Source organism: Podarcis vaucheri, assembly GCF_965113315.1.
Source record: "Podarcis vaucheri genome assembly, chromosome: 14".
Lineage (NCBI taxonomy): Eukaryota > Metazoa > Chordata > Lepidosauria > Squamata > Lacertidae > Podarcis > Podarcis vaucheri.
The window spans coordinates 42,354,616-42,374,411 of record NC_138752.1 but is presented as its reverse complement, the minus strand read 5'-3'; positions in this window follow the sequence as shown (position 1 = coordinate 42,374,411).

The window sequence follows — 19,796 nt, the reverse complement described above, 5'->3', positions numbered from 1 at the left end:
ACTCTGGGACAAATTGAGCACCTCTAGCATTGACAAAAGACTATTATTTCTGATCAGCTGTTTATACAAAGACACGGTGCTGCATGTAAGAACTTCGTTAAATGGCCATCTTATAGGACCAGTTCCTGTCAGTAAGGGGGTCAAGCAAGGCTGTATCCTGGCTCCAGTTCTATTCAACATCTACATCAATGATATGGTTAACTGTTTGTCATCTCCGGACTTCCACGCCCCCAAACTGGCTGACAAAGCAATATCAGTGCTTTTGTACGCTGACGATGCGATACTCCTATCCCGAACAAGAATAGGTTTAAATAGGCTCATAGATGAATTCTCAGCATACTGTAGAAGAGAGCAACTTGCAATAAACTATCAGAAAACCAAAATCATGGTTTTTGCAAGGAAACACAGACAGTACAGCTGGAGGATGGATAACCAGACAATTGAACAAGTCAAAGCCTTCAAATATCTGGGTATCGTTTTCCAGTCGACCGGGTCCTGGGATGTCCACCAAAAATGTGCCAAAGAAAAAGCTGCTCAAAGCATCAAGATGCTGTCCCGCTTCTTCTATACGAAGGGGGGCAGATACATCCCAGCAGCCCTTGAAGTTTATCAAGCAAAACCTCTGGCGCAGTTATTGTACGGGGCGCAAATCTGGACGGGGACCCATTGCTCCAGTTTTGAAACTGTCCAGTCCAAATTTCTAAGGCAAATACTCGGTGTCCCCCCCTGTGTTCCAAACGCAGCATTGCGACTCGAGGCCTGCCTTCCATCTGTGGAAACTCGGACCTGGCAGAGAACATTTAATTATTGGCTTCGTCTTAATCTGAATCCTCCTGGTCTACTGCCGTTAGTAATGCAAGACCCTCACGAAAGCAAGTGGTTTAAAACCGTGCATAAAAAACTCCTTACATGCGGTTTGCACTCACAGTCCCTACTATCAATGGGCCTCATCAAAGCAAAGAGTCTAATAGGCCAGCGCCTGAAAGACATCGAACGACAAAACAACCTGACTATCTTAAAGAAACTGTGCCCATGGTATACCTACTTTCCCCCTTCTCATTTTGACTCTCCAGCCTCATATTTGTCTAAACTAACCATCCCAAAATACAGACGTGCCTTTACATTGGCTAGATGGGATGTTCTTCCCTCTGCTGTACTCGAAGGTCGTTACCAAAAGACCCCATTTGAAAAACGACTCTGCCCATGTGGAGATGGTAACACGGAAACAGTGTCCCACGTCCTTTTTTCTTGCCCTCTTTACAAAGACCTAAGGAATGAGATTATTACTCCACTCATTCTCTCCAACCCCGGCCGTTCAACAGACATTACACTGCATTTTCTATTATCTGATACGAACAGTCAGATAACAGAGAAGGTCGCGAGGTACATCGAGAGAGCTGTGAAATTGAGGGCCACCATCTGAGTGACAGACCTGTTCACCCGACGGACCTCCTTTTGTCTGTTCTTTTCTTCCTTTTATCCCTATTCTCATTTTTAACTTTTGTACAGCTGTGGCCTGTTGGCTTTGCTAATAAAGTTTTGATTTGATTTGATTTGAAGCGTCTGTAACCCGAGGTACCACTATAGCTGTCAACATTTCCCTTTTTTTTAAGGGAAATTCCCTTATTCCAAATAGGATTCCTCTCAAGAAAGGGGGAAGTTGACAGCTATGGGTACCACTGTAATTCAAACTTCCTTGGGAGAACAAAAGGGGATCACAGCCCGGTGTCGGCTGGGTTCCTTTGGTGGGATGGGAGGCCAACACTAGGTGGTGCAAGAAGCAATGACAGGCAGAGCCAACTCCTAGAATCCTAGAGTTGCAGAGTTGGAAGGCACCCTGAGGGTCATCTAGTCCAACCCTCTGCAATGCAAGGATCTCAATTAAAGCATAAACAGATGCCCATCTCCTCTAGGTCTAAGGAGGTGGAAGCTGGCAGCCAGTGCCAGCCTGCTTGACTGGTTGTAAGTAGGGAAGTAGGTGGGGACTGGCTAAGGGCAGAGCTGATGTTGCTGGGACCACACTCACCCGAATGGTCCAGGTTCAATTGATGGGCAGAGAAAACCACTGCTGTTAGAACGGCTCCTAAGCCTGCTGACGTTCACTGGAATGGCTATACCTGTTTCATCATAATGCAGCCCTGGGGGTTTTAAAATGCAAATCATTTTGATTCAGCATAGCTTCACACGTGTGAATATGTGGTAAACCACTCCTGATTAAAAACACACTACATCAAAATGTTCTCGGTACTGTGAAACGGATGCAGTCTCATAAGAATGCACTGTGCCGAGTTCTCGTCAGGGAGGGCAACTAAGAGGAAAGGGCTTTTTAATATTAAATAAATAAGCACACAAATCAAATTTTGGCTTGTAGCTTTTCTGTGGAAGTTTATCGATTTTCTTTATTTTATTTTAAATCTGGTTGCTAAGCAATCCCTCTCTCCTCCCTCCGCAATGGGAACAGAGGAAGGATGGGGGGGGGGGCAAGGAGAAATTTATATCTTGCAATAAAATCAAATAAGGAGATGGGAACATTTCCTACCTTCGGAAACCTGTCATGGGGGGGGGGAGGATGCAAAGATCAGTCAATATTAACAAGCATCATTTCAGCGAAAAGAACAATTCGGTTTATAGACAGCATTGTCCTTACATGGCATCAATGATTCACTCGGCGGCTGCTATCGCCAGGCCCAGAACCAGCAGGGCAGCTCAGATAAAACAAAGTCAGATGCTCAGCTTCGGCCTAACCAAAGTCTAACCTGGCCTTTGCCAACCTGGTGCCCGTCCAGACACGTTGGACTACAACTCCCATCAGCGTGTGGTGGCAGGGGCTGATGGGAGTTGTAGTCCCAAAAATCTGGAGGGCCCCGGGTTGGCAAAGGTGAGGCATAGACGCTAAAGAAGGCAATCAGGTTAGGTAGGAGGCCAGGGTCTCGCTAAAAGGGATGGAATTTGATTCATTTCTCATTTAAAGGCAAGCCTACTTCATTCACACCTTCTGGAACAAATCTTCCCAGAGAGCTGCTGCCAGCCAGTGTAGACAATATTGGCCTAGATCAGGGATCTGCAACCTTTAGGACAAAAAGAGCCACTTGGACCCGTTTCCGAAGAAAAAAAACTTGGGAGCCGCAAAACACGTCATTGTAAAAATAACTTTTTTGTCACTTTTTTATTATTTCTTTGTTTGACCCCTCAGAATTACTCCTCCTCATAGAAATAAACGTTAAATTAACAAGTTACCTTTTTGTGTGTGTGTGTTCTTCACTCCCCTTCAAAACAGTGACCAGCATACACGCCCCCTTTCAATGCAGTGACCAGCGTACATGCCCCTTACAATGTAGCGGGTGGGTGGGCGGGAAGGTGACGTCGGGACGGTGCGTGACTAACGCACGCACCGCCTCCATGCGACGTCACAGCCAGTACAGCGCCTGCCACAGTGGGGAGTGTCGGGGCGCACAATGCGCCTCCTCCCCTCGCTAGTATCCGCCCCGGAGCCACGGCAAAGGTGTAAAAGAGCCACATGTGGCTCCGGAGCCGCGGGTTGCTGACCCCTGGCCTAAATGGACCACTGGTCTGGTGACACGGCATAAGGCCTCTTGCTATGGTCCAATGTAATATGTGTACTGAAAAACAGCCATCCTTCCAAATTTGCACTTTCTGAATATAGATTTGCAATGAGGTTCTCCGGCCAAGTCATGTGCAGAAAACACATTGCTGCTATTGTTGCTGTTACAGCATTTATTAATTTTTTATGCCGCTTGGATGCCCAAATGCAGATACTGTGTTAAAGGGTGCATAAGTGAGAGCTGGACCATCAAGAATGCTGATTGCCGAAGAATTGATGCTTTTGAATTATGGTGCTGGAGGAGACTCTTGAGAGTCCCATGGACTGCAAGAAGATCAAACCTATCCATTCGGAAGGAAATCAGCCCTGAGTGCTCACTGGAAGGACAGATCCTGAAGCTGAGGCTCCAATAATTTGGACACCTCATGAGAAGAGAAGACTCCCTGGAAAAGACCCTGATGTTGGGAAAGATGGAGGGCACAAGGAGAAGGGGACGACTGAGGACGAGATGGTTGGACAGTGTTCTCGAAGCTACTAACATGAGTTTGACCAACTGCGGGAGGCAGTGGAAGACAGGAGTGCCTGGCGTGCTCTGGTCCATGGGGTCACGAAGTGTCAGACACGTCTAAACAACAACAACACCACATTGATTTATTGAAATGATGCACCAAAATGCGTCCTATGGGGGAAACCTGCCTTGCAGAAATGCATTTGGTTAGGCAAAAATCACACACAAAAATGTGCATTAGAAGAAATCCACCCTAAAAAGGCTGATGACTTTTCATAAAGACCCTTTTTATTTTTTAAAAAAATAATTGTGAAAAGTTGATGTGGAGATGTGCAGAACTGACAACTCTTCCTCCTAGCAGATTGTAGACATGACTTTAAGAAGCTATTATCAAAAGATGACCAAGGCAGATCCTGATGTCTTTTTCTTTCAGCCACAATGCCTTCTGCTTTTTAAATTGCTTGTGTTAGACGATGGGCAAATTATTTTTTAGTCCTTATAGCTAAAGCTGATGGAGGCAGCATTTTCCACCCTGAAAGACTGCTTTCTGGCTCAGAATGGCCATAAAAAAATACCTCTCCTTCCGTCTGCAGCCATCGACAGCTCAGTGAAGTTATTTTAAAAACCAGAAATCTATTTGCCTGTTGTCGGGAATAGCAGATGGAGAGAGATCAAAGCAGATTTCACAAAATGAAGGATGTCCCAAAAAATATAAAAATGGGGGTGGGGACCCAAAGTATTGCTTCAGTCTGCAGGAAATAGGATTGAAGTCAGCAGAACCTGGTGATAGAATGGAAGGATACTAAAGGAGTGCGGCTTGGAGACGTTTTCAGGTGCAATGATGCCTGAGTGTCAGGGCTCTAGCAAATGAATGTGGGGATAATGAGTCTTTCAAGTCTGATCAAATTCACGGGAGAGAAGGCAATCAGCAGCTGCTGGCCACAAGAGCGATGTTCCACCTCCACCGTCAGGAAACACAGAGGAGCAGAATGCTGCTATGCTCACATCCAGCTTGGCGGCTTCCCACAGGTATCCAGTGGGCCACTGTGAAAACAGGATGTTGGACTAGGTGGCTCATTGGCCTGATCCAACGGGCTCAAATTATGCTCTTATGTTCTCATTGTCATTTGTGCCAGAGAAGCATAGAAGAATTCAGAAGTCAATTTTGATCTGGGGGATGAGAGAATGTAGCATGTTGGACTCCTACAAGAAATTCACACAGACTACGTATTTAGCACCAATATACCGTATTTTTTGCACCATGACACTCACTTTTTTCCTCCTAGAAAGTAAGGGGAAATGTCTGTGCGTGTTATGGAGGGAATGCCTACGGGTGGCATGCCTACGGATTTTCCTCCTCTAAAAACTACGTGCGTGTTATGGTCGGGTGCGTGTTATAGAGCGAAAAATACGGTACTTCTTTTTGTGCTATTTTGCAAATACACACATTTTTGCAAAGCAAGCTTCCCTAATACAAGTGCTTACTGTATGTTATTTTCTCTAATATATGCATTTTTAATGCACATTTACCCTAGGATGTGCATTTCTGTCCATACCACTTAGCCAGAGAAGTGCATTGCAAAATTCAGAGAAGTAGGAGTTTAGAAGGATGGCTGTGTTATGGTCTGTGTATCATTCCTGAAAGTGTGAATTAAGTAGGGTGAAATGAATTGAATCTCTTGCCCATCTTCCCCATCCCTACTTAGAAGCAAACACTATTGATAACAGCAACGACTGAATTATTCTCCTTGTGATACTTGTGCCACTGCTGCTAAAGGTGACCCACAGACGAGGCTGCCTCTCCTCCTCCTCCTCTTCCCCCTACTTCTCTCTCTGCCACACACACACTTTCTTGCTTGTGACAGAGCCAGATAAGAGACAAGCTGCACAAAGCACAGCGGCAAATCAGCCCTTTGTCCTGGAAATCACTTTCTCATTTTGCTCCGTTTCCAGTCATTTGAACTTTTCCCGTTCTGAGGTGGATCCTTCCAGGAACCGCTCCCGGAGTCATTCAAGCAGATCAATCCCGCTGCATGGCGTCATGGCTTTGTGTCAGGGAACCGGAGCGAAAACAAGTGCCAAGGGGTCTGGAATGGCCTGTGCCATCTGCGGCAACAGCTTGCCAACTCACTGAGAAGCAAGGAAATGGAGCCATCAACTCGCAAATGTTGTGAACGCCATGGGGTCAGTCTGCCCTCCACACCAGGGATAAGCAGCCTTTTCTTCTGCTGAGGAACAGATTCCCTTGGGGGTAGTCTGTTGGGGTCATTTGCTGGTGATTGGCAAAGTCATAATTGCCGGTGGGTGGAGGCTGGGGGCATTGCCAGATGACCTGTTGATGGAGCATTCAGCTTGATTTGTTTTGCAAGGAATCAGATGATGCTTGCTATTTAATCATAATAAGTTATTATTTATACCCTGCCCATCTGGCTGGGCTTCCCCAGCCACTCTGGGCGGCTTCCAACAAAATATTAAAATACAGCAATGCATCAAACATTAAAAGCTTCCCTAAACAGGGCTGCCTTCAGATGTCTTCTAAAAGTCTGGTAGTTGTTGTTCTCTTTGACATCTGGTGGGAGGGCATTCCCCAGGGCGGGTGCCACTACCGAGAAGGCCCTCTGCCTGGTTCCCTGTAACTTGGCTTCTCGTACTGAGGGAACCGCCAGAAGGCCCTCGGCGCTGGACCTCAGTGTCCGGCAGAACGATGGGGGTGGAGATGCTCTTTCAGGTATACGTGACCAAGGCCGTTTAGGGCTTTAAAGGTCAGCACCAACACTTTGAATTCATTCTGTTTCCCTCACAGGGAAATGAGATGGCATTGTGTTAGAACGAGTGTGGTTCCTGGGAATACAAAAAGGTCAGAAACTATTGGGAAATGATATATAATGGTTAAGAAACCAGAAGCATTCCTCCTAGGTATTTTAGATCAAGAAATAAGAAAAGACAACTGGAAATTATTTATGTATGCAACAACAGCGGCAAGAATTGTACTAGCACAAGCATGGAAGACAGAAGAAATCCCAACGAAAGAACAATGGCAACAGAAACTTATGGAATATGCAGAATTAGCAAAATTAACAGATAAATTACATGAAAGGGACAACAAAGACTTCAAAAGAGAACGGGAACCACTTACAATATACATGAAGAGACAACATGAGGAGTTGGACTCATTGGCAAAGTTTGAGTAAACATTCACAAATGTATATGATAATAAAAAATAGATGTAAATGTATTAGGAATTAATTGGGGAAATAATATGCAGGATGAATATACTGAAAGTAAAACAAAGTGGAAGAATGAGGGAAGTCCAAGGGAGGGTGGCAGGAAAAAATGGAAAATTGTTAGAGAGGTATTTCATAAAGGATGTATTTATTGAAAAACCAATAAAAAATAATTTAAAAGGGGGGGGGAGAACGAGTGTTGTTGCACTCCTTCCAGAGCATTGTAGGACCACTTTCTTTATTTCAAAACGTTCAGTCTTTTGAAGGAAATGCAAGACTTTCCCAATCAATGAAAATAATGTAGCCTGAGTTGGCCAGTAAGTCAGAGAGGCTGTGTAGCCACAGCAGCTTAAAGGGGATTCGGCATGTCCCATGTTTCCAAATTCTTCACATCGCCCATACAACATTGTCCCCCTCCAAGTGACAACATGCACTTTCCATTAAAAAGAAATCAAAACGCACGTCAACATTCTGCATTTCTAGAGAGGCTTGCCTATTGTTTATTTTGTTGTTGTTTATTCATTGCATTTATATCACACCATTTTTTTCTCTGAAGGAGTTCAAGGTGACACACATCTCTCTTCCCCCCTCTTCATATAATCCCCACAACAACCCCATGAGGGAGGTTAGGCTGAAAGGCAGTGAGCTTCGTGGCTTTAATACTGTGGTGAAGCCTTTTCATTTTAATTTGCTTGATGTAGATGTTGCATTTACCATGGATATCTGAACTGGACCCCTGTGCAGTTCCAAATAACATTAATATATATATATTATTAACGCAGGTAAATGGAAGCAGCCAGCAGGTAAAAGCTCCATTACGTTCCCTAATTCATTTCCGCAACATCTCCTATTGCGATGCATTATTAATGGCATTCTGCATCCTGCTCAACGCATCCCTCATCCTCAGATTCTCCATGAGGATGTCTGCATTATTTGTGGTCACTGTTAAGTGAATACAGTATTGAGAGTATTGAGAACAGAGGCAAGAATTCTTTTAGCCCCCAAATGGAAACAAGTACCAAGGAAAGAAGAGTGGCAGATGAAGACGATCGGCTTTGCAGAACTGGCAAAGTTGACAGGAAAAATCTGAAACCAGCATGACCAAGTATTCCAAAAGGACTGGAGTAAATTTATAAGATTTCTGAAAGGTTAGTGTAAGCAATTAACATCACTAGCAGGCTTGCCTGAAGTCTTGTAAGGAGAAATTTTCTACCTTTCTATGTTTATTTAAAGTTTGAGCTATTTTGTAATGAATGCAACTAGAATTTGAAAACGGTCAAAATGCAATGATACAAAGGTTAGTTTTGAAAGCTATGAGGCGGGAGGGAAGTTGATAGGCTCTAAAGAGCCAGGGAGGTAAAGTGGATAATAATGATGTGAATGTATATTATTAAAAAGGAAAATAAATAAAAATTATATATATATATATATATATATATATATATATATATATATATATATATATATATAAAGATAGAGAATATTGAGAACAGCATTCTCTTTCAGGCATATTATATTGGAATTGACTTGTTTGGATAGATGCTGGCGATGTCATGCTGAAAACGCCTCTCTGAGGCATATGATGCGGGCATTAACTTAGTTCTGGAAAGAAAATCCTTCATGTTCATGCACTTTGAAATTACTTTCCAGTGATCTGTGGGCCTGACAAGATGTCTCGGGAAGTGTGCTGTCTCCCCGGGGCTAAGATCCAAGATGTAACTGAACGACTGCAAGGAATCATAAAACCCACTGACAAATACCCCTTCCTCTTGGTTCATGTGGGAACCAATGACACTGCAAGCAATAGCCTCCAGAAGATCAAAAGAGACTACGAGGCTCTCGGCAGGAAATTGAAGCAACTAAATGCACAAATTGTCATCTCATCTGTCCTCCCAGTTGAACGACGTGGCCCAGGGAGAGAGGGGAAAATAGTGGAAGTGAACAGCTGGCTTCGCAAATGGTGTAAACAGGAACGGTTTGGATTCTTAGATCACGGACTGCAGTTTCTTGAAGATGGACTTCTGGCAAGTGATGGGCTGCACCTCACAACGGTTGGGAGAAATGTTTTTGCCAAAAATCTCAGAAACCTCATCAGGAGGGCTTTAAACTGACTAATGTGGGGGAGGGAGACAGTGCTCCTGAAGGTAGGAGCCTATCAATTAATGAAGATGATCATCCAAATGTCATAGACCAAATGGAGAAAACAGCACGCGGACCTAGTGGTGGGAGGAAAAAATCCTTAAATAAGAGACACGGGGGAATGATTAATGGACTTCAATGTCTGTACACTAATGCGCAAAGCATGGGAAATAAACAAGATGAGCTTGAGCTCTTGGTACAGCAAACTAAATATGACATAATAGGCATCACTGAAACCTGGTGGGATAAGTCCCACGATTGGAATGTAATAATGGGGGGATACAATCTATTTCAGAGAAACAGACCAGACAAGAAAGGAGGAGGAGTGGCGTTATATGTCAGGGATGTGTATACCTGTGAAGAGATCCAAGATTTAGATCCTCAAAGCCAAAGTGAGAGCATTTGGGTCAAAATTAAGGGAGAGAAGAATAACAGAGACCTCATTGTGGGAGTTTACTATAGATCCCCAAGCCAAACGGAGGACATAGATGATGCCTTCCTGGAACAGATGGCCAAGCATGCAAAAGGAAGGGAGATAGTAGTAATGGGGGACTTCAATTACCCGGATATTTGTTGGACGTCAAACTCAGCAAAGAGCATAAGGTCAAACAGATTCCTCACTGGTCTTGCAGACAACTTCATTGTCCAGAAAGTGGGAGAAGCAACAAGAGGAACAGCCATTTTAGATCTGGTCCTAACCAATGTTGATGACCTGGTTAGTGGGGTAGAAGTGGAAGGATCATTAGGCGCGAGTGATCATGCTCTTCTGAAGTTTACTATACAGCGGAAAGGAGCAGCCAAGCATACTAGGACTCAATTTCTTGACTTTAAGAAAGCCGACTTCATAAAACTTAGGGAAGTGCTGGGTGAGATCCCATGGACAACAATACTAAAAGGAAAGGGAGTTCATGATGGCTGGGAGTTTGTTAAGAGGGAGATACTAAAAGCACAACGTCAGGCAATACCAATGAGACGGAAACATGGAAGGTGCCTAAAGAAGCCAGGGTGGCTATCTAAAGAATTTTTAACTGAATTAAGATTAAAAAAGGATGTGTACAAAAAATGGAAAAGGGGGGAAACCACCAAAGAGGAATTCAAACAAATAGCCAGCACATGTAGACACAAAGTCAGAAAAGCTAAAGCACAGAATGAACTCAGGCTTGCTAGAGAGGTTAAAAGCAACAAAAAAGGCTTTTATGGGTATGTTCGTAGCAAAAGGAAGAACAAAGAAACTGTGAGGTCACTCAGAGGAGAAGATGGTGAAATGCAAACAGGGGACACAGAAAGGGCTGAACTACTCAATGCCTTCTTTGCCTCAGTCTTCTCCGATAAAGAAAACAATGCCCGACCTGAAGAATTTGGAGCAAATGATTCAGCAAAGGAAACACAGCCCAGAATAACTAAGGAGATAGTACAAGAATATTTGGCTAGTTTAGATGTATTCAAGTCTCCAGGGCCAGATGAACTGCATCCAAGAGTATTAAAAGAACTGGCAGATGTGATCTCAGAACCACTGGCAGTCATCTTTGAGAATTCCTGGAGAACAGGCGAAGTCCCGGCAGACTGGGGGAGGGCAAATGTTGTCCCTATTTTCAAAAAGGGGAAAAGAGAGGACCCAAATAATTACCGCCCAGTCAGTCTGACATCAATAGCAGGGAAGATTCTGGAGCAGATCATTAAGCAAACAGTCTGTGAGCACCTAGAAAGGAATGCTGTGATCACCAATAGTCAGCATGGATTTCTGAAAAATAAGTCATGTCAGACTAACCTGATCTCATTTTTTGACAGAATTACAAGCCTGGTAGATGAAGGGAACGCAGTGGATGTAGCCTACCTTGATTTCAGCAAGGCATTTGACAAGGTGCCCCATGATATTCTTGTAAAGAAGCTGGTAAAATGCGGTCTTGACTATGCTACCACTCAGTGGATTTGTAACTGGCTGACTGACCGAACCCAAAGGGTGCTCATCAATGGTTCCTCTTCATCCTGGAGAAGAGTGACTAGTGGGGTGCCACAGGGTTCTGTCTTGGGCCCGGTCTTATTCAACATCTTTATCAACGACTTGGATGATGGACTCAAGGGCATCCTGATCAAATTTGCAGATGACACCAAACTGGGAGGGGTGGCTAACACCCCAGAGGACAGGATCACACTTCAAAACGACCTTGACAGATTAGAGAACTGGGCAAAAATAAACAAGATGAATTTTAACAGGGAGAAATGTAAAGTATTGCATTTGGGCAAAAAAAATGAGAGGCACAAATACAAGATGGGTGACACCTGGCTTGAGAGCAGTACATGTGAAAAGGATCTAGGAGTCTTGGTTGACCACAAACTTGACATGAGCCAACAGTGTGACGCGGCAGCTAAAAAAGCCAATGCAATTCTGGGCTGCATCAATAGGAGTATAGCATCTAGATCAAGGGAAGTAATAGTGCCACTGTATTCTGCTCTGGTCAGACCACACCTGGAGTACTGTGTCCAGTTCTGGGCACCACAATTCAAGAAGGACACTGACAAACTGGAACGTGTCCAGAGGAGGGCAACCAAAATGGTCAAAGGCCTGGAAACGATGCCTTATGAGGAACGGCTAAGGGAGCTGGGCATGTTTAGCCTGGAGAAGAGGAGGTTAAGGGGTGATATGATAGCCATGTTCAAATATATAAAAGGATGTCACATAGAGGAGGGTGAAAGGTTGTTTTCTGCTGCTCCGGAGAAGCGGACATGGAGCAATGGATCCAAACTACAAGAAAGAAGATTCCACCTAAACATTAGGAAGAACTTCCTGACAGTAAGAGCTGTTCGACAGTGGAATTTGCTGCCAAGGAGTGTGGTGGAGTCTCCTACTTTGGAGGTCTTTAAGCAGAGGCTTGACAACCATATGTCAGGAGTGCTCTGATGGTGTTTCCTGCTTGGCAGGGGGTTGGACTCGATGGCCCTTGTGGTCTCTTCCAACTCTATGATTCTATGATTCTATGATGTGGGGACTAACAGATGGGCAAGGAAAGTGGACCCTTATGGTGGCAAAGAAACACCCACCATCTATGACTTACTCAGTGGTCTGCTCATCTTATGTCTCACTCCTCATCCTATGTCTAAAGATATAGCTTATACTCAACCATCTCATTTAGAAGCCTGTTATTTTTATTTTATTGCATCTATATCCCGCCTCTTCTTCAAGGAGCTCAAGGAGGTATACATGGCTCTTCCGATCCACATTTAACCCCCACAACGACCCTGGGAGGTAGATTAGGCATACAAGCAGTGAATGCTCCCCACCCCCAAGTGAGCTTCATAGCCGAGTGGGGATTTGAACCCTGGCCCAACAATCTTCTAACCACTCTACACCACATATGGTCTGCTTATAGGAACTTATATGTTGAAGTCAGCATTGATGGGACATTGATCAGACATTCTTAAATGTCAACTGATGATGCTTCCATCTTTTCTTCCTGTTGTTGTTGTTGTTCTAAAAAAGATTGGGTTGTACCCAAAGCTAGTCCTTCTTCAGTATGACCAAATGAGGTCCATTAATTTCAATGGGTTTGTTCTAAGTAAAGCTTTGTTGGATGCAGCCCATTTTTAAGAAAAACGGCAGCAACACACAATAACATAGAAACATGGGTACCTCCTGGAAATGTCGGGTCAGATCCTGGACCCTCATTGGCACCTTCCTCTGAGCTTGAGGAACCAAATGCCTGCCCTAGGAGGTGGAGAGAAAGACAGACAGAGAAAGATGTTGGCTATTTGCAGATTAGTTGCGCTGCAGAGAGCTTGCCAGGGAGACCACACATTACAAGGAACGCAAAATAACTTTAGCTAGGTTTTAATATACAAAACAAAAACTCCTTTTACATTAATTATAATATATGAATAAGCATGACCCAACCAGCAGCCCATCCACCAGGGTACAGAGAGAGCTAGGTGCTGCTCTCCATATACTATCCCAATTGCTGACACAGCTTAATCAACACAACTTAACAGCACCTGCTATACTGCTTCACAGCTGTAAAACTAGGTAATGTTGTTTGCTCCGGCCCTTAAAGAAATACACATCTTGTGGAACAATAATGAACCTTCAGATTTAAAGAGACCATTCAACGAGACACACACACACACACAGAGAGAGAGAGAGAGAGAGAGAGAGAGAGAGAGAGAGAGAGAGAGAGGTGTCTCTTGGAGCTATCCATGGTTCTGAAACCCAACCAATGCTTTTCCCTTTCCAGGCTCCAGCATCAGACCAGGACATGACATTACAGTCCATGGTTCAAATTCCTGCTCAGCCATGAAGCGCATAGGATAGTCACAGACAAGACACTGTTTGCTGAGTCCTGCCAGGGTTGTTTTGAGGTTTTTAAAAAAGGGGGAGGATCTATGCCATCTCAAGGTAACCTGGATGTCGGGAAAATGAATAAACCCTGTATTAACTGAATCTAGCGGTTAACTTACTTTCTTGTTCTTTAGCTTTGTGATTTATGCATATTGTCAACTGGGCGAGGATTGCAGTGGTAATAATAATAAAAATAATATTAATATTAATAATAATTAATTATTTATAACCCACCCATCTGGTGGGGTTTCCCCAGCCACTCTGGGCAGCCCCAACAGAATATTAATAATAATAAAGTGATGAAGCATCAAACATTAAAAAACTTCCCTAAACAAGCACAGAGTACATTTCGTACTCCAGTCAGGAAAGGCAACAAACACAGGCATATCACGTAACGTGGTGGTGGACAAGAATGGGGTTTCCCCACCCCAGTTAAATGTCCAACAATTCACAGACAAAAAAGACAAACAATTGAGCATGGTCAGGAAAGCAGATGAAAGATTAAATAAATAAATGAAACTTGTGCAAAAGAGGCAATATGGCAGTATTTAAAGACAAGACAGAAACAACAGATAAAATACTCGTGTAATCAAAAACAGTGCCAGATGAAATCATATTTGGATGGAACTTGCCATCTGTATGAATGTGTTGTTGAATAAGGTGTGCTAAAAAAAACCAAGCCTCAGAAACCCCAAGTTGGTGAGTCAATTTCTCTGATGAAGTGTTTTCAGATCAGGGAGTCTGACTTCCAAACAGGTCTGAGTGACTGCCAAAACACCCTCATCTTATTCCTTAAGCCCTAGCTATGTCGCTTTAATATTTCACATGGAGGGTTCGAATACTGACCCATTCACAGGGCACAGAGAGGCTCTCTCTGAATTGCCAGAGATGACAGCGCATGGAAAAGCCAAAAGACATTAGCCGTGACCAGCAGCTGATCTGGCTCATTTTGGATTACGTCATCCGTTCCACCGAACCAGTGTGGGAGCTGATGAGCAAATGGAAAGCGATCTGCACATGAGCGCACCGTGTACCCTTGCTCCAGTTCTACTGCCAGTGAGAACATCTTCCCAAAGTGGAAGATTAATCATGCGCTATCTAGTGGGCTCATGCAGCAGGGAGAGCGCGTGAGAGAGGGCGGAAACAGGCCAGTAAGATCTACGAAAGCCCACAGTAAACAAAACTGCTTCCCCACTATCAAGAAAGGTGAGCAAAACAAAGCATGAGGCCATTCTTAAAAGCGGGAACTGCAACAAAAAGTTGCAAAGTGCTCCTGGTTCATGGTCCCAGCCAGCCATGCCCTTTCAGAATTCTCCATTCCATCTCCCACCTCCTGTGTTCAATTTTCCTGCAACATTGCCAATTCTGCACATTGAAGTGTTCAAGTGGGTATATATAGGGTAAGGTGATATTGCAAGTAATTAATTACTAGTGATCTTCAATGGATCTCAAAGAAGGGAAATGTTTAAAAAAGAACCCTCATTTCAAAGTTAATTTAAGTAGCTTTGAAAGGGAGGGGAGGTTTAAAAGTCCACCTGACAGCTCCCAGAGTCTTTTACTGATAAAAGTTGGCAGATATTTTCATAGGTTGAGCCTTTTTATCAGGATAATTTGGTCATTAGAGCTCCTACTCACGCAGCAGAGACTCAGCTGAGACTTGATCCGGCGCCATCTTTCTCCCGGGATCTTCAATGGATCTCAAGGAAGGGAAATGTTTAAAAAAGAACCCTCATTTCTACCCCATTTCTTCCATAACTTCCCCACAAGGGGGAGTTTTCCTACTGTTTTGCAGTAAAATTAGAAACCACCAGCTCTGCAGCAAGTTAGCAAGGGAGAAATTTGCCTTGATGCATGTTATAGGCAAAACAGTAGCAAAACAAATCACAGCTCTCTTTAGAAATCTTCACTTTCCTGAATGTTTGCAGTTCCCCAGCCAAGTGTACGAAAAATGCGTATACAAGAATGAAATGTGTGCAAGTTGTTGGAAATAACATACAAAGATTGGCTTATAGTATTTTTATTTTATTTATTTATTAAATTTGCATACCGCCCTTCACTTGAAGACCGCAGGGCAGTTCACAACGTAAAAATACAAAATGGAACATTTGCTTAGCAAAAAGAGAGAGGGGAAATTGGGCAAAATTTCAGTAAGAATGTGTTAGAAGAAATTTGCGCTAAAATGCTGGTGAATTTTCATGAGGACTATCTCTCTTCTCTCTATGCAGACTGTTGCAGAAAAGTGCAGAACCAAACTTAAGATTTTTTTTGGCAGGGGGGAGAAAGAGAGAAATAAAAACGGACAGATTTGCTCATGCCTCTTTTGCAGCACAGTCGTAATCCTGTTATGAGGCTCTCTTTGCTCATTAGAGGCAATAAAGGGTTGTGTGTGAAAGTTTTAAAGAAAATATAAATAGCAGTCTTGAGAGTGTAGTTAAAAATGATGGAATTTGCCCCCCAAAGGAAGCAGTTATGGCTGCCATCTTGGATGGCGTTGAAAGAAGATTGGCCAAATTTCTAGAGGTAAAGGCTTATCAAAGGCTAAGAGTCATCATGGCTACGTTTTGTCTCCACTGTCAGAGGCAGCATGGCTCTGAATATGACCCAGAGTCCCAAGTGGGGAAGAAGAAGAAGAGTTTGGATTTGATATCCCGCTTTATCACTACCCGAAGGAGTCTCAAAGCTGCTAACATTCTCCTTTCCCTTCCTCCCCCACAACAAACACTCTGTGAGGTGAGTGGGGCTGAGAGACTTCAAAGAAGTGTGACTAGCCCAAGGTCACCCAGCAGCTTCATGTGGAGGAGCGCAGATGCGAACCCGGTTCACCAGATTACGAGTCTACCGCTCTTAACCACTACACCACCCTGGCACACTGGGAGAGGGGTCTTGTGTTGGGGTCCTGCTTGTGGGTTTCCTGCAGGCATCTGGGCGGCCACTGTGAGATCAGGCTAGATGGGCCATCCAGCACACTCCTCTTCTCGGACCCAGCCAGCAAGGACAATGGTCAGGGATAATGGGAGTTGTATCAAAACAACATTTTTTGGGGGGTTGTTCCAGCTTGGGGGAGCTGGCACTGCACAAATGGTTTGCAGGGTGTGCAAAATGGGCCATCGCTGCCCAAGCAGCAAAGCACCACACCAGCCCTTCAAGAAGCAAACAATGATCCTTCCATGAAACATTTTCCTCCACATTTGTCCTTGGGCTTTATCTTACGAATGCTGGAACTAATGTACCTCTCCCCCACCCCAGTGATTTACCTGGGTCCTCATAATAGCTGCTTCTTTCCATTTAACACACAGGATAAAAATCTAGCAGACACCCATTTAAGAATGGCCACCATTGTTTGTCAATTGCAGTCAGTGCCAGTAAGTGGCTTCCAGTCATAGCCTTGAGCAGATTCTCTTCATAATACCCAGACAGCACAGAGGCAAGAAATGCCATTTATCTTCTTGGAAGGTACTGGAGATTGTTTTCATACTTTCACAGCGTTCTTTGGAAAAGGGAGGGATGTCCCGTCCTCTGTTTTAGCACAAAACCTGTTTTGGCAATGAAAGCACACTATCACTTTTATTACGTTATTAATCTGAAACGATCATGCTGCCCTCAAAAATGGTAGGGTTAGAAAAGGTTCAGGGAAGAAAGAGCAACCAAAATGACCATAGGAATGGAACGAGGGGACTTCTTAGTTTAGAGAAAAGGCGAGGAGGAAGTGCATAAATTCATAAAAATCATTCATGGCAAGGAGACAGTGGAGAACATAATTCTCCCTCTCTCGTAGCACTGGGCACCCAATGAAGCTGAACATGGAGAGGCTCAGGATAGATAAAAGTTGAACTATGGAATTGTTGTTGTTTAGTCGTTTATTCGTGTTCGACTCTTCGTGACCCCATGGACCAGAGCATGCCAGGCACTCCTGTCTTCCACTGCCTCCCGCAGTTTGGTCAAACTCATGTTTGTAGCTTCAAGAACACTATCCAACCATCTCGTCTTCTGTCATCCCCTTCTCCTTGTGCCCTCCATCTTTCCCAACATCAGGGTCTTTCCCAGGGAGTCTTCTCTTCTCATGAGGTGGCCAAAGTATTGGAGCCTCAGCTTCACGATCTGTCCTTCCAGTGAGCACTCAGGGTTGATTTCCTTAAGAATGGAGAGGTTTGATCTTCTTGCAGTCCAGGGGACTCTCAAGAGTCTCCTCCAGCACCGAACTATGGAATTAGCACCCACAATAGACAGGTATAGCCACCAACTTCAATGGCTTCAAAAGAGGACCAGACAATTTCATGGAGGTATAGACTTTCAATGGCTACTAACCATGATGGCTATGCTCAGTCTCCACTGTTGCAAGGCAGTCATCCTTCTGAATACCAGTTGCTGGAAGCCATAGGAGGGGAGAGTGCTGAATTCAGGTCCTGCTTGCGGGCTTTCCCCCGGCCCTAAGGCATTTGGGTGGCCACTGCAAGACCAGGATGTAGGACTAGATGGGCCAATGGCCTGATCCAGCAGCCTGTTCTCATGTTTTCACGCATTCTTTAAATAACTGAAGGGCCATCACATCAACTTCCTGCAAGACTTGTTGTCTGCTGCCCCAGAGGGCAGGACTAGCACAAAGAGGCTCAAGTTACAGAAGGGTTAACTTCCTAACAGCAAGAGCAGTTTGACAACTGGTGCCAACAGGAACACGAGGCTGTACCCAATGCTGTGCTCCTTATAGAGTAGACCAAATAGGCCCATCTGCACTACAAAGTTATAGCAGTGTCGCAGCCAAAGAATCCTGGGAAGTGTAGTTTGTTAAAGATGTGAGTCATCCCCAGAACAGCTCAGTAATCAACCCCACTTCCCAGAGAACTATGGACACTGTAGCTCTGTGAGGGGAGTGGGGTCTCCTTCAGCGCTCTTTTTCAAAATTAAAATATATTTTTCATTTTCACATTTTACAAGCATTTTTAACGAGAAAAACAAAATCTTTACAAATTTAATTTGCATTTCCCTCAACTCCCCTCCCCTCCTTTCTGCAGTTATTTAGTTTATATCTTTTTATTACTGTATATCCAATTCAAACCTATTCACCAATTTTCCTTTATCTTCCCCTTTAATTATCTCTTGCTGCATGTGTTTATATCAATGCTGCTAACATTTTAATTTATTTACAATGTATCTTCAAATATAATCCATTATTTCCCCCTATTGTGTTTTTAAAGAATCTCTCGTCTTGATTTCTAATTCTTCCAGTAAGTTTTGCCAATTCTCCGTACTCCATCAATTAAAACTGCCAGTCCTCTTTTGTTCGGACTGTTTCTTCTTTCCATCTTTGTGTGTAAATCATCTGGGAAGCCGTGGTAGCATACATAAAGTTTTTTTCCTGTTCATTGCGTACCTCTCTGCCAATTATACCTAGAAGAAAAACTTCTGGTTTTTTCACAAAAGTGATCTTCATTCCCCCCCCCCAACTCATTATAAATCATTTCACAGAAAGCTTTTGCTAACTCACATGACAGTTCTCAGCATTCTTAACCAATTATGCTTCCCACGATTCTTTGGGGTGAAGTCAAAGTGATATGATACAGCTTTAAATGTATGGTGCAGAAGGGACCTTAGGTCGATTCATTTTAGGAGTTCTTACCACTGAATGAAGCTGAGTTGACTATACAGTGATACCTCAGGTCAAGAACTTAATTCATTCTGGAGGTTCGTTCTTAACCTGAAACTGTTCTTAACCTGAGATACCACTTTAGCTCAAGGGGCCGCCCACTGCCGCCACATGATTTCTGTTCTCATGCTGAAGCAAAGTTCTTAACCCGAGGTACTATTTCTGGGTTAGCGGAGTCTGTAACCTGAAGCGTCTATAACCCGAGGTACCACTGTATTTATTTATTGGCCGCCGTATAAACCAAACTATATTTGTGGCAATCTTGCAGGGATTAAATGGAACAAAATTTACAGTAAATCAGTATAATGCAGTTTATACACTGTATAATACGCCTTGTAAAATAAGGTACAGTGGTACCTCTGGTTATGAACTTAATTCGTTCCGACGGTCCA